At 38.2% G+C, this 14291-nt stretch overlaps 1 protein-coding gene across 18 annotated transcripts in view; it reads left to right on the plus strand.

Annotated features, from left to right (window-relative positions):
* Nucleotides 1-14291, plus strand: part of ICA1 (islet cell autoantigen 1) — a 153860-nt gene that overhangs the window by 8947 nt on the left and 130622 nt on the right. The window contains exon 1 of one of the 18 annotated variants that reach the window (XM_063667531.1): nucleotides 5655-5675. The exons of the other annotated variants lie outside the window; for them this stretch is intronic. The gene's annotated coding sequence lies outside the window, so the exon portion shown is untranslated. Of the gene's footprint in view, nucleotides 1-5654; nucleotides 5676-14291 lie in introns of those variants that run through there. 18 annotated transcript variants of the gene reach the window in all.

Here is a 14291-nt window from a genome sequence, read left to right on the forward strand (position 1 = left end):
TTGCTTGATCACATCTTTTTGAGGCTTCAAATTATGAATTTAATCTTAAAGGAAGATAACCTTATAAACATTAGCATCTCCCTAATTATTCTGATGGCTGACATTATACTTATGTGCAATTTCATATAATTATAGTCCTGACATTCATACTCTTGTTCTTCCTTCACACTGTTATTATTAACCATTCATACCTTTCTATGTACATATGAATTAAAGTCATCCCTCTGTATACACAGGGGATTGGTTCTAGGACCAAGCTCAGCTACCAAAATCCACACATACTCAAGTCCTGCAGAGCCCTGCAGAACCCATGTATGTATATGAAAAGTTAACTCTCCATATACACAGGTTTCTCATGCCAGGTTTCTCTCTTTGTATTTAACTATAAGCAAAAACTATAATTAAATATAAAAATATGATTATAAAAAATATAGAAGATATATTTTCTATTTGCCTTTGGTTGAGAAAAATTGGTGTATAGGTGGACCCATGCAGTCCAAACCCATTTTCTTTAAAGGTCAGCTATATATATTTCTGATTTATAAATATATGTATACATTTTACATTTGTGGATACACATTATTTATATTACATCATATTGTCCTTATATTTTTACTTCTGATGGTCTTATAGTAGCCCACCACTTCACTTACTATTCACATAAATCCGATTTGAAACAAATAGTACATTGTGCACATAGATTTGGACCTTTTTAAACTTGTAAAAATATGGAGTACAATCATTTTGTAGGTTATTTCAAAAGAAGATATATATGATTTTATTTTTGTAATGACATCTCTGACAGAATGTCAGAGATTCTGGGCAGAAATAACTGTTTAAGGGTATTTGTAACTAGTACAGAATATTGGTGACCTAAGTTATGGAATTAATTTCTAGCTCTTTTTTGATTTGCTTGATGCCTTAGACTGAGGCTCTCCAACAAAAATATAACAGCAGCCACATATATAATTTAAAACATTCTAGTAGTAAAATATTTTTAGCTTAAAAACTAAAAAGAAATAAGCTGGGGGCTGTGGCGTGTGCCATGCTTATAATTCCAGCTACTCAGGAGGCTGAGGTGGGAGGATTGTTTGAGCCTAGGAGTTCAAGACCAGCCTGGGCAACACAGTAAGACCCTGTCTCAAAACAAACAAAAACTGAAAAGAAACAGCTTAAATTAAATTGATAATTTATTTGATCTAACCCAAAATATTCAAAATATTGTTTCAACATAAAATACAAAAAAGTAATATATAAATAAGCAAAAAATATAATTAAAGGTAAAGCAGAATGTATAATATACATATATAAACATGTAATATATAAATGTAGTTATATAAAATTTAAATATATACAGTATATCAACATGAAATCATTTATATAACTATAAATATGTAGATTTATTAATGAGACACTTAAATTTTTTGTTACTAAGTCTTCAGAATTCAGTGTGAATTTTACATTTAGAGCACATCTGAATTCATACCAGCCATATCTCAAGTGCTCATATTACATGTGGCTCGTGTCTGGTATATTGGACTGCATAGTCTTAGATGATAAAGTTAATTTATCTCAGGTTATTCTTCCATAAAAAGAAAATTTAAGTTGGTGCCATTCTTTAAAGTAAGATTTGTAAGAGGCTTCCAAGTTTTATAATTTGATCCCAATAAAATATAAGGATAACATTTAGACCTATCATTTAATAATGTTCTGTGCTGACATTGAAGGGTGTAGTATTCCTTTATAGAACTTGATCGAGACTTTTATGTGATTAGGGTGTTCCTTCATTCTTCACCTTTTGAAGTTAAGCTTTTAGAGAAAATGCCACCATAAATACAGAGTAAAATCTGAATGTGAAATTTGACTTGATATTTGAAAGTTATGTAAACCAAACTAAAATCAAAGGTGAATATAATTTATACTGCAAATTTTTTAAGTTACCTTTTTCTTTAGCAGAGGCAACCATTTGTTGTTTCTAGTGTTGTTTTACATTATATATTTTTATCTTTCTAGATTTATTTTAGGTTTGTTGTTTGCAAATACCGACCTCTTTGTTATTACTGCCATGATTTTTGGTGTAGCACAAAATTCACCATTGATCATCCTTTGAAAGGAGGGCTTTAAGCAAAAGAAAGAGGAGCAAGACCTAGACCACACCTTTTGTGAGCAGTTTGAGTTTTCTGGTTTGTTTTTAATTTGTTTTACATGGATATAATATTTAAAAATTTTACAATAATATTAATGCTGAAGACGATGACATTTTAGAATGTAGCTTGGCAATTTTATTTTGGTTTTTGTTATATTTGATATTTTCCTTTCAGAAACATCTCTTGGAATAGATGAAGAGACAGAGGAGAGCACCAAATTGTTAATTGGCTGATGAATATTTCATTCCCAGCATTCTTCTATGTGAAGTTGACCTTTAACCTGATCTTGGACTAGTCATCTCTATTTTTAGAACCCCAATTTTTTAATCATTGAAAAGGATGTTGTGTTCATTATCTCTAAGCTTTATCTTAGATATAAATGTCTCTGAAAATAATTTAAATTAGTTTTATTATTTTTGTGACTGGGGGCATCCTAGATGGCCACTTGCCTAGTCTACTCTTTTACAGATGAGCAAAGTGAAGCCAGATCGCTGAAGTGATGACTAAGTGTGTGACATGGTCATGGATTTACCAGCTTTTATTTATATCAAGGAGCATATTGGGAAACCTTCGAAATACATGCTTTAGGAATGTGATTTTAATAGTTTTAGGGAGTCATTAAACTTAATCATTGTATATAACTTAATCATTGTATATAATACCTGAGTTCTTTTGAAATTTAAATAAAACAATCATTTAAAAATAATCTGGCTGGGCACAGCGGCTCATGCCTGTAATCCTGGCACTTTGGGAGTCCAAAGCTGGTGGATTGTTTGAGCTCAGGAGTTTGAGACTAGCCTTGGCTGGTATTTTACTAAAAATAAAAAAATTAGCTGGGTGTATTGGCGAGTGCCTGTAGTCCCAGCTACTGAAGAGGCTGAGGTTGGGGGGATCACTTGAGCCCAGGAGGTCAAGGCTGCAGTGAGCTGTAATGTCACAATTGCACTCCAGCCTGGGCAACTGAGCAAGATCTTGTCTCAAAAAAAAATTTCTTTAATGAAAGAAAATATCCTAAGACTTTAGTTCATTAACAGAAAATACAGATTTTAACAGTGGCTTGCATCTATAGTGTTAAAATAAAAACTCAGCTTTTAGCTACCTTGAATAAGATCACAATTCTGTTTTCCTCTTGGTAATATTTGCTGACTCACAAAATTAAAACATGATCCCATTTCACATTTACTTGTGAATTTATGAAATATCAAAAATCATTACAGGAGACACAAAACTGGAAACAGGATCCATTTAAAGTTGTGTAGTCACTCAGTCACCCAGGCTGGAGTGCAGTGAGGGGATCAGAGCTCACTGCAGCCTTGTGTACAGTTGTGTGGAATGCTCAGGTAATCGTGTCCACATCAAAATCCGAAAGGACAAGCAGTATAGTATCTGAGAGGTAGGAAAAACACCCATAAAAACTCATCAAAATCATGTTACTTTAATTAATGCTTAGCTTTTGAAAAGATGGAAGGCTAATTCAACTTCCCATCCTCCATGGGAATGCCCATTTCTCAACCACTTGAGAACAGGATTTGATGAATCAAGATTTTAAAAATAATAATTAATATGGTTAATTATGCCTGGAGGAATTGTTCCAGTTTTTTTTTTCACTGCTTCTACTGACACTGTTTTAATATTTATACTCAAATACACTTCTCTCCATAAGAAATTGTAAAAATCATTATTGACAGAAGAGGAAGTGACTAGAGACAAACATCTAGGAAAAATGATGAAAACATACTTTGCCCAAAAGAAATGCACAGACATCCAATTATTTTTTTACCTTAGTAGCTAAAACCTCTGACAAATCAGTATTTCCCCTGTTCATCAGGCAAGTGTAGGACCCCATGTGGGAGCCTTGGCTCTGAGGATGATTGGCTTTGTGCTCTCAGGCCCTGTTCCTCCCTGGATCACAAGTCCCATTTCAGAAGGAAGGGGCTTTATTCAGTTCTTCCTCATCTCTTTCTAGGCTCTAAATTATATGACTTCTGTTTTTTCTGAAGTTACACATCAGAGAAATAAACCCAACTACCTGCATCACTTCAGATCGTTTGAAAAGAAATAGTCAGTCTAATAAACTGAGTAGGAGACACACATTTCCACCTCTCTGAAGAAAAGTTCACTACAATTGAGTTTTGTAAAATTATTGCATGATGTGTAAGTTTTACACATTTTTTACACAATATTTCAAAATATTGAAGACTGGTCATATTTCCAGATGAAATTGATCTCTGAAATAACAGGAAAATGGAATGAGGAAGAAGTTATGTAAATCAGTACCATGCAATTGGAAGCTAAATCTGAGAGACATGTCACCAGCTTCCAATATTTGTGATGGATAGTCCAAAAACTAACTCCCTAACAAAGGCAGGACAAAACATGGTGCCCACCGAGTGTGAAATAAACAGCATTGAATGTCCACCCTCCAGTGGCTAGAGTATATCTAAATGCTGAAGGTGGCACATGGTGCTTCAGAGGCTGGCCCCTCTGTTTCTCCTGTTGCATGTCTTTAAATTATAATGCACAACTGCTTATGGTTAGTTGCACACACCACTGGCAGTTCTGCTGTGGAAGAATTTGTTCACTGCATTTCCTCTGCCTAGAATAATACCATTTCCCTCCCCACCACACTTCCAACCTTTGCCTCTCCAGCAATGACTAATTCTTAAAGACTCAGCCCAGATGCTGTGTGGGAAGCCAGCATTGTGCCTCTGTTCTGTGTTCCTCAAACCCTGGCCCTTTCCTCTGCCGTGGCATTTGTGCCCCATCACAGGCAGCATGTAGCATCTTCTGATGGCAGATTCTTTTTTTCAGTTATATACAAATAGCCACAAAAGTCTGGGGCACATAGTGATTTATAATTTTACTGAAGTTTGATTTTAAAAAATTACTCTGCATTTTATCAGATATAAAAAACTATTGGTCAGGAGGTCTTAACATTTCTATTCCATGAAGAAAGAAAAATGACTGACAGTTGACAAGGTAGTGACTCTAACACAGTAATGATGGAATATGAACAGATTTGTACCTTAGATTCTATGGCATGTGGTGCTATGAAGCTGGTGTTTAGGAATGAGTGGTTTCACTATGGGATGTTTCTAATATACCACTTTGCACCCACATCATTGCAAGACTCTGTTCTGTTCTGAAAAGTGTGTGTATTTTCTTTTCTTTCGAGAGGTTGAGGGAGTGGTGGGCATCTTACTCTGTTGCCCAGGCTGGAGTGCAGTGGCATGATCTCAGCTCAATGCAACTTCCACCTCCCTGGCTCAAGCGATCCTCCCACCTCAGTCTCCTGAATAGCTGGGACCACAAGTGTGCACCACCACGCCCAGCTAATTTTTTGTATTTTTGGTAGAGATCGGGTTTCATCGTCTGGTCTCAAACTTCTGAGCTCAAGCAATCCATCCTCCTTGCCTCTCAAAGTGCTGGAATTCCAAGCGTGAGCCACTGTTCCTGGTCTGAAAAAAGCGTTATTCTTATGGGGGAAAAAACGGCCCCCTACTTGCCAAAGAACTGAAGAGCTCTAAGGTAATGACAATTTTTATCTAGAAAATAGAAATGTTGAATAAACTAAAGAGGAAAATGACAAATTTGGCATTGGCTCAGATATACAACTCAAGAGATTCCACCATATGCTCAGTACAGACAACAAGAAAAAGCAACTCTGGACTCAGTTTCAGCTGGTACTCCAACCAACAGAAAAGCTTCCCACTGAATGGAAGAGAAAAATTCTACCACTAAAATTGTAAAGTTAATTAATTGGAGACATGAATCTTTGCATAGGTAAAATGATGTGCTTAGGAAACATGATTCAAGAGGAAGCCAGTTCCATATTAAAAAGAAATAGTTGATCTAATAAACTGATGAGGAGGCACACATTTCTGCTGCTCTGAAGAAAAATTAACTACATTTGAGTTTTACCAAGTTACTGCCTGATATGTTTTAGTGTATGAAAGAACAAGGTATTGAAAACTGGTCAAATTTTGTGGGTGGAGAATACCAATATAGTGGAATGACTACTGATCTTAGCTTTACTCTGAACAAGGATTGGCTCAAGAATTTTAGATTCTTTGCATAATTCAAAAGTAATCAGAAGTGCCATCAGCTAACTTCACTGCCTTGAAGAAATGCATAGAAAAAGTTCTAGGTCAGAACAAGCGTTCATTGCAGTGGAAACCAGCTTATATGTAATGAAAATGCCTTCCTAGATTATATTTCCAAGGAGAAGAATCTGGTATCTGGGTTCAAGGCAGCTAGGGAAAACTGACTCCTGTCCACTTTGTGGCAATGAATCAAACTCTGTACTTAAAACCTGGCTTGTTTTAGCATTCTGTGTACCTTTGGGTGTTAGGAAAAAACTACTATGCATATCTTACTCATGGCCAAGCTGTCTAGTTTGTTCAAAATGGCTTGTTTTGTTTTTTTCTTTTTTGTTACAGGATCTCACTCTGTCACCCAGGCTGGAGTGCAGTAGCTCCATCATGGCTCTCTGCAGCCTTGACCTCCCGGGCTCGATTGATCCTCCCATGTCAGCCTCCTGAGTAGCTGGGACTACAGGCGTCTGCCACCATGTCTAGCTAATTTCTTCTTCTTATTATTTTTTTGTAGAGACAGAGTTCACCGTGTTCACAAGGCTGGTCTCAAACTCCTGGGCTCAAGCGATCCACTTGCCTTGGCCTCCCAAAGTTCTGGGATTACAGGCATGAGACATCACATCCAGCCTAAAATGGTTTTTAAATGGCTCTAGCAAGTAATGACAAGTGGGACGATTGCTGTAGTCTTTTGCCCATCTACATGGGGGAGTAAAATTGAGGACTCAGCACAGCAAGCATATATGAAAAGGAAAGGCCAGGCATGGTGGCTCATGCCTGTAATCCCAGCACTTTGGGAGGCCAAGGCGGGTGGATCATGAGGTCAGGAGATTGAGACCATCCTGGCTAACACGGTGAAACCCCATTTCTACTAAAAATACAAAAACTTAGCCAGGCGTTGTGGCACATGCCTGTAGTTCCAGCTACTCGGGAGGCTGAGGCAAGAGAATCGCTTGAACCCAGGAGGCAGAGGTTGTGGTGAGCCGAGATGGCACCACTGTACTCCAGCCTGGGTGACAGAGCGAGACTCCATCTCAAAAAATAAAAAAAGGAAAAATGAGCATAGTTATTGCACAGGAGCGCAGGATCCCAACATAAAACCTAAACAAAGTATCCTTCCCCCCTGTTCTCTCAATTCTTCCCACAGAGCACGGTGGTTTCTCAGTCAAATGGATGTGGCTGAGAACAACTATGGTTTTAATGCCTGGCTTTGGACCATGAGATAAATATATTGTAACCCCATCAAGGTGCAGTCTAGGAAAATCTAAAGGGATTAGGTTGGTAGTCTTAGTGTCACCTAAGAAGAAGGTGCTGACCTCAGCAGCAGTTCCACCTCTGAGCAGGAAGATGCCTTTCCTTCCCCTATATTTCTGCCTTAGACACAGAGCCTGCTCCTCACCAACTCATTCCCACACTCCCCGGGTTGTTATTTCAAAATTAGAAACTTGCTTTCCATTGATCTGTTCATCCTTGGGCCTCTGCTTCTTTGAGCAGATCCTAATTATTGGTGCAACTGCTTTGTCTTCTTTGAGGAAACAGTTTAACTGTGAAACACAAACATTCATGCGATCAAGTTGTGCTGACTGTGACAATATCTTGGCGCTCACAGTCCATAAGCATCTTGTTACTTGCCCTTCTTTGCTTATCTCCCAAGGTAAGATGACCACAAGCAGATCTTTAGGACATCTTTTCTGTGTCATTAAAAAGCTGGAGATGTGACACCATTCATTTTGGGCTTGTTTCATAAGTGCCTTGTGGCAGAAGTGGAGAAATAGCTTCCATTGCAGAATCATAAAGTATTAGCTAATCATAGACTTTATTCCATTTTACAGGGAAAATATTTTTACAGCAGAATTTACAAATTTGGGGATTCATTAAGCGGACATTGTTATATGTCCCTTGCAAATGTCAAGGCTCTCCTGATTCTGGAAATTATATATCTGTCTTTACTGCTAAACTTGTACTGTTCAATATGGTATCCACTAACCCCGTGTGGCTCTTGAGTACTTAATATGGCTAGTGTGAATTGAGATTTGCTGAAAGTATAAGATACTATATTTTAAACTTGGTACAAAAATATTAGTGTAAAATGTATCACTCATTTTTATATTGGTTATATGTTGAAATAATTTAGATATATTGGGTTAAAATATATAGACATTAATTTCACTGTTTTTAAATTTTTTTTAACATGGCTATTAGAACATTTAAACTCATAGTATATTTCTTTTTTAATTATTATTATTATACTTTAAGTTCTAGGGTACATGAGCACAACGTGCAGGCTCATTACATAAGTATACATGTGCCATGCTGGCCTGCTGTACCCATCTACCCATCATTTATATTAGGGATTTCTCCCAATGCTATCCCTGCCCCTGCCCCCCACCCCACAATAGGCCCCAGTGTGTGATGTTTCTACCCAGTGACCAAGTGTTCTCATTGTTCAGTTCCCACCTATGAGTGAGAACATGTGGTGTTTGGTTTTCCGTCCTTGTGATAGTTTGCTCAGAATGATGGTTTCCAGCTTCATCCATGTCCTTGCAAAGGACATGAACTCATGTTTTTTTATGGCTGCATAGTATTCCATGGTGTATATGTGCCACATTTTCTTAATCCACTCTATCATTGATGGACATTTGTGTTGGTTCCAAGTCTTTGCTATTGTGAATAGTGCCACAACAAACATACGTGTGCATGTGTCTTTATAGTAGCATGATTTATAATCCTTTGGGTATATACCCAGTAATGGGATCGCTGGGTTAAATGGTATTTCTAGTTCTAGATCCTTGAGGAATCGCCACACTGTCTTCCACAATAGTTGAACTAGTTTACACTCCCACCAACAGTATAAAAGTGTTCCTGTTTCTCCACATCCTCTTCACCATCTGTTGTTTCCTGACTTTTTAATGATCACCATTCTAACAGGTGTGAGATGGTATCTCATTGTGGTTTTGATTTGCATTTCTCTGATGACCAATGATGATGACTGTTGGCTGCATACATGTCTTCTTTTGAGAAGTGTCTATTCATATCCTTTGCCCACTTTTTGATGGGGTTGTTTGCTTTTTTCTTGTAAATTTGTTTACATTTTTTGTTGATTCTGGTTATTAGCCCTTTGTCAGATGGGTAGATTGCAAAAATTTTCTCCCATTGTGTAGGTTGCCTGTTCACTCTGATGGTAGTTTCTTTTGCTGTGCGGAAGCTCTTTTGTTTAATTAGATCCCATTTGTCTATTTTGGCTTTTGTTGCCATTGCTTTTGGTGTTTTAGTCATGAAGTCCTTGCCCATGCCTATGTCCTGAATGGTATTGCCTAGGCTTTCTTCTAGGGTTTTTATGGTTGTAGGTCTAACATTTAAGTCTTTAATCCATCTTGAATTAATTTTTGTGTAGTGTAAGGAAGGGATCCAGTTTCAGCTTTCTACATATGGCTAGCCAGTTTTCCCAGCACCATTTATTAAATAGGGAATCCTTTCCCCATTTCTTGTTTTTGTCAGATTTGTCAAAGATCAGATAGCTGTAGATGTGTGGTGTATTTCTGAGTTCTGTGTTCTGTTCCATTGGTCTATATCTCTGTTTTGGTACCAGTACCATGCTGTTTTGGTTACTGTAGCCTTGTAGTATAGTTTGAAGTCAGGTAGCATGATGCCACCGGCTTTGTTCTTTTAGCTTAGGATTGACATGGCAATGCAGGCTCTTTTTTGGTTACAGATGAACTTTAAAGTAGTTTTTTCCAATTCTGTGAAGAAAGTCATTGGTAGCTTGATGGGGATGGCATTGAATCTATAAATTACCTTGGGCAGTATGGCCATTTTCACGATATTGATTCTTCCTTCCTATCCATGAGCATGGAATCTTCTTCCATTTGTTTGTGTCCTCTTTTATTTCGTTGAGCAGTGGTTTGTAGTTCTCCTTGAAGAGGTCCTTCACATCCCTTGTAAGTTGGATTCCTGGGTATTTTATTCTCTTTGTAGCAATTGTGAATGGGAATTCACTCATGATTTGGCTCTCTGTTTGTCTGTTATTGGTGTATAGGAATGCTTATGATTTTTGCACATTGATTTTGTATCCTGAGACTTTGCTGAAGTTGCTTGTCTGCTTAAGGAGATTTTGGGCTGAGACAATGGGGTTTTCTAAATATACAATCATGTCATCTGCAAACAGGGACAATTAGACTTCTTCTTTTCCTAATTGAATACCCTTTATTGCTTTTTCTTGCCTGATTGCCCCGGCCAGAACTTCCAACACTATGTTGAATGGGAGTGGTGAGAGAGGGCATCCCTGTCTTGTGCCAGTTTTCAAAGGGAATGCTTCTGGTTTTTGCCCTTTCAGTATGATATTGGCTGTAGGTCTGACATAAATAGCTCTTATTATTTTGAGATACATTCCATCAATAGTACATTATCAACTAGTTTATTGGGAGTTTTTAGCATGAAGGTTGTTGAATTTTGTCAAAGGCCTTTTCTGCATCCATTGAGATAATCATGTGGTTTTTGTCAATGATTCTTTTTATGTGATGGATTACGTTTATTGATTTGTGTATGTTGAACCAGCCTTGCATTCCAGGGATGAAGCTGACTTGATTGTGGTGGATAAGCTTTCTGATGTGCTGCTGGATTCGGTTTGCCAGTATTTCATTGAGGATTTTCACACTGATGTTCATCAGGGATACTGGTCTAAAATTCCCTTTTTTTGTTGTGTCTCTGCTGGGCTTTGGTATCAGGATGATGCCGGCCTCATAAAATAAGTTAGGGAGGATTCCCTCTTTTTCTGTTGATTGGAATAGTTTCAGAAGAAATGGTACCAGCTCCTCTTTGTACCTCTGATAGAATTCGGCTGTGAATCTGTCTGGTCCTGGACTTTTTTTGGTTGGTAGGCTATTAATTATTGCCTCAATTTCAGAGCCTGTTATTGGTCTATTCAGAGATTCAATTTCTTCCTGGTTTAGTCTTGGGAGGGTGTATGTGTCCAGGAATTTATCCATTTCTTCTAGATTTTCTAGTTTATTTGCGTAGAGGTGTTTATAGTATTCTCTGATGGTAGTTTGTATTTCTGAGGGATCGGTGGTGATATCCCCTTTATCATTTTTTATTGTATCTATTTGATTCTTCTCTCTTTTCTTCTTTGTTAGTCTTGCTAGCGGTCTATCAATTTTGTTGATGTTTTCAAAAAACCAGCTCCTGGATTCATTGATTTTTTGAAGTTTTTTGTGTCTCTATTTCCTTCAGTTCTGCTCTGATCTTAGTTATTTCTTGCCTTCTGCTAGCATTTGAATTTGTTTGCTCTTGCCTCTCTAGTTCTTTTAATTGTAATGTTAGAGTGTCGATTTTAGATCTTTCCTGCTTTCTCTTGTGAGCATTTAGTGCTATAAATTTCCCTCTACACACTGCTTTAAATGTGTCCCAGAGATTCTGGTACATTGTGTCTTTGTTCTCTTTGGTTTCAAAGAACATCTTTATTTCTGTCTTCATTTCATTATTTACCCAGTAGGCATTCAGGAGCAGATTGTTCAGTTTCCATGTAGTTGTGTGGTTTTGAGTGAGTTTCTTAATCCTGAGTTCTAATCTGATTGCACTGTGGTCTGAGAGACAGTTTGTTGTGACTTCTGTTCTTTTTCATTTGCTGAGGAGTGCTTTACTTCCAGTTGTATGTTCAATTTTATAATAAGTGTGATGTGGTGCTGAGAAAAATGTATATTCTGTTGATTTGGGGTGGAGAGTTCTGTAGATGTCTATTAGGTCTGCTTGATGCAGAGCTGAGTTCAAGTCCTGGATATCCTTGTTAACCTTCTGTCTTGTTGATCTGTCTAATATTGACAGTGGGGTGTTAAAGTCTCCCATTATTATTGTGTGGGAATCTAAGTCTCTTTGTAGGTCTCTAAGGATTTGCTTTATGAATCTGGGTGCTCTTGTATTGGGTGCATATATATTTAGGATAGTTAGCTCTTCTTGTTGAATTGATCCCTTTACCGTTATGTAATGGCCTTCCTTGTCTCTTTTGATCTTTGTTGGTTTAAAGTGTGTTTTATCAGAGACTAGGATTGCAACCCCTGCTTTTTTTTTTTTTTTTTTTTTTTTTTTTTTTTGCTTTCCATTTGCTTCGTAGATGTTCCTCCATCCCTTTATTTTGAGCCTATGTGTGTCTCTGCATGTGAGATGGGTCTCCTGAATACAGCACACTGATGGGTCTTGACTCTTTATCCAATGTGCCAGTCTGTGTCTTTTAATTGGGGCATTTAGCCCATTTACATTTAAGGTTAATATTGTTATGTGTGAATTTGATCCTATCATTATGATGTTAGTTGGTTATTTTGCCCATTAGTTGATGCAGTTTCTTCCTAGCATCGATGGTCTTTACAATTTGGCATGTTTTTGCAGTGGCTGGTACCAGTTTTCCTTTCCATGTTTAGTGCTTCCTTCAGAAGCTCTTGTAAGGTAGGCCTGGTGGTGACAAAAATCTCTCAGCATTTGCTTGTCTGTATAGGATTTTATTTCTCCTTCACTTATGAAGCTTAGTTTGGCTGGATATGAAATTCTGGGTTGAAAATTCTTTTCTTCAAGAATGTTGAATATTGGCCCCCACTCTCTTCTGGCTTGTAGAGTTTCTGCTGAGAGATCTGCTATTAGTCTGATGGGCTTCCTTTTGTGGGTAACCGAACCCTTCTCTCTGGCTGCCCTTAACATTTTTTCTTTCATTTCAACCTTGGTGAATCTGACAATTATGTGTCTTGGGGTTGCTCTCTCAAGGAGTATCTTTGTGGTGTTCTCTGTAATTCCTGAATTTGAATATTGGCCTGCTTTGCTAGGTTGGGGAAGTTCTCCTGGATAATATCCTGAAGAGTGTTTTCCAGGTTGGTTCCATTCTCCCCGTCACTTTCAGGTACACCAATCAAACATAGATTTGGTCTTTTCACATAGTCCCTTATTTCTTGGAGGCTTTGTTAGTTTCTTTTTACTCTTTTCTTCTCTAAACTTTTCTTCTCGCTTTATTTCGTTAATTTGATCTTCAATCACTGATACCTACCCTTTCTTCCACTTGACTGAATCAGCTCTTGTAGCTTGTAAATGTGTCACGTAGTTCTGGTGCCATGGTTTTCAGCTCCATCAGGTCATTTAAGGTCTTCTCTACACTGTTTATTTGAGTTAGCGATTCATCTGGTCTCTTTTTTCAAGGTTTTTAGCTTCCTTGCAATGGGTTCGAACATCTTCCTTTAGCTCGGAGAAGTTTGTTATTAGCAACCTTCTGAAGCCTACTTCTGTCAGCTCATCAAAGTCATTCTACATCCAGCTTTGTTCCATTGCTGGCAAGGAGCTGCAATCCTTTAGAGGAGAAGAGGCACTCTGGTTTTTAGAATTTTCAGCTTTTCTGCTCTGGTTTCTCCCCATCTTTGTGGTTTTATCTACCTTTGGTCTTTGATGTTGGTGACCTACAGATGGGGTTTTGGTGTGGATGTCCTTTTTGTTGATGTTGATGCTATTCATTTCTATTTGTTAGTTTTCCTTCTAACAGTCAGGTCCCTCAGCTGCATGTTTGTTAGAGTTTGCTGGAGGTCCACTCCAGACCCTGTTTGCCTGGGTATCACCAGCAGAGGCTGCAGAATAGCAAATATTGCAGAACAGCAAATGTTGCTGCCTGACCCTTCCTCTGGAAGCTTCATTCCAGAGGGGCACCCACCTGTATAAGGTATCTGTCAGCCCTACTGGGCAGTGTCTCCCAGTTAGGCTACATGGGGGTCAGGGACCCACTTGAGAAGGCAGTCTGTCTGTTCTCAGAGCTCAAACACCGTGCTGGGAGAACCACTGCTCTCTTCAGAGCTGTCAGACAGGGACATTTAAGTCTGCAGAAGTTTCTGCTGCCTTTTGTTCAGTGATGCCCTTCCCCCAGAGGTGGAATGTACAGAGGCAACAGGCCTTGCTGAGCTGCAGTGGGTTCTGCCCAGTTTGAGCTTCCCTGGCCGCTTTGTTTACCTACTCACACCTCAGCAATGGCAGATGCCCCTGCCCCAGCTAGGCTGCCACCTCGCAATTCTATCTCAGACTGCTGTGCTAGCAG

The sequence above is a fragment of the Pongo pygmaeus genome, chromosome 6 (assembly GCF_028885625.2).
Source record: "Pongo pygmaeus isolate AG05252 chromosome 6, NHGRI_mPonPyg2-v2.0_pri, whole genome shotgun sequence".
In the NCBI taxonomy this organism is placed as follows: domain Eukaryota; kingdom Metazoa; phylum Chordata; class Mammalia; order Primates; family Hominidae; genus Pongo; species Pongo pygmaeus.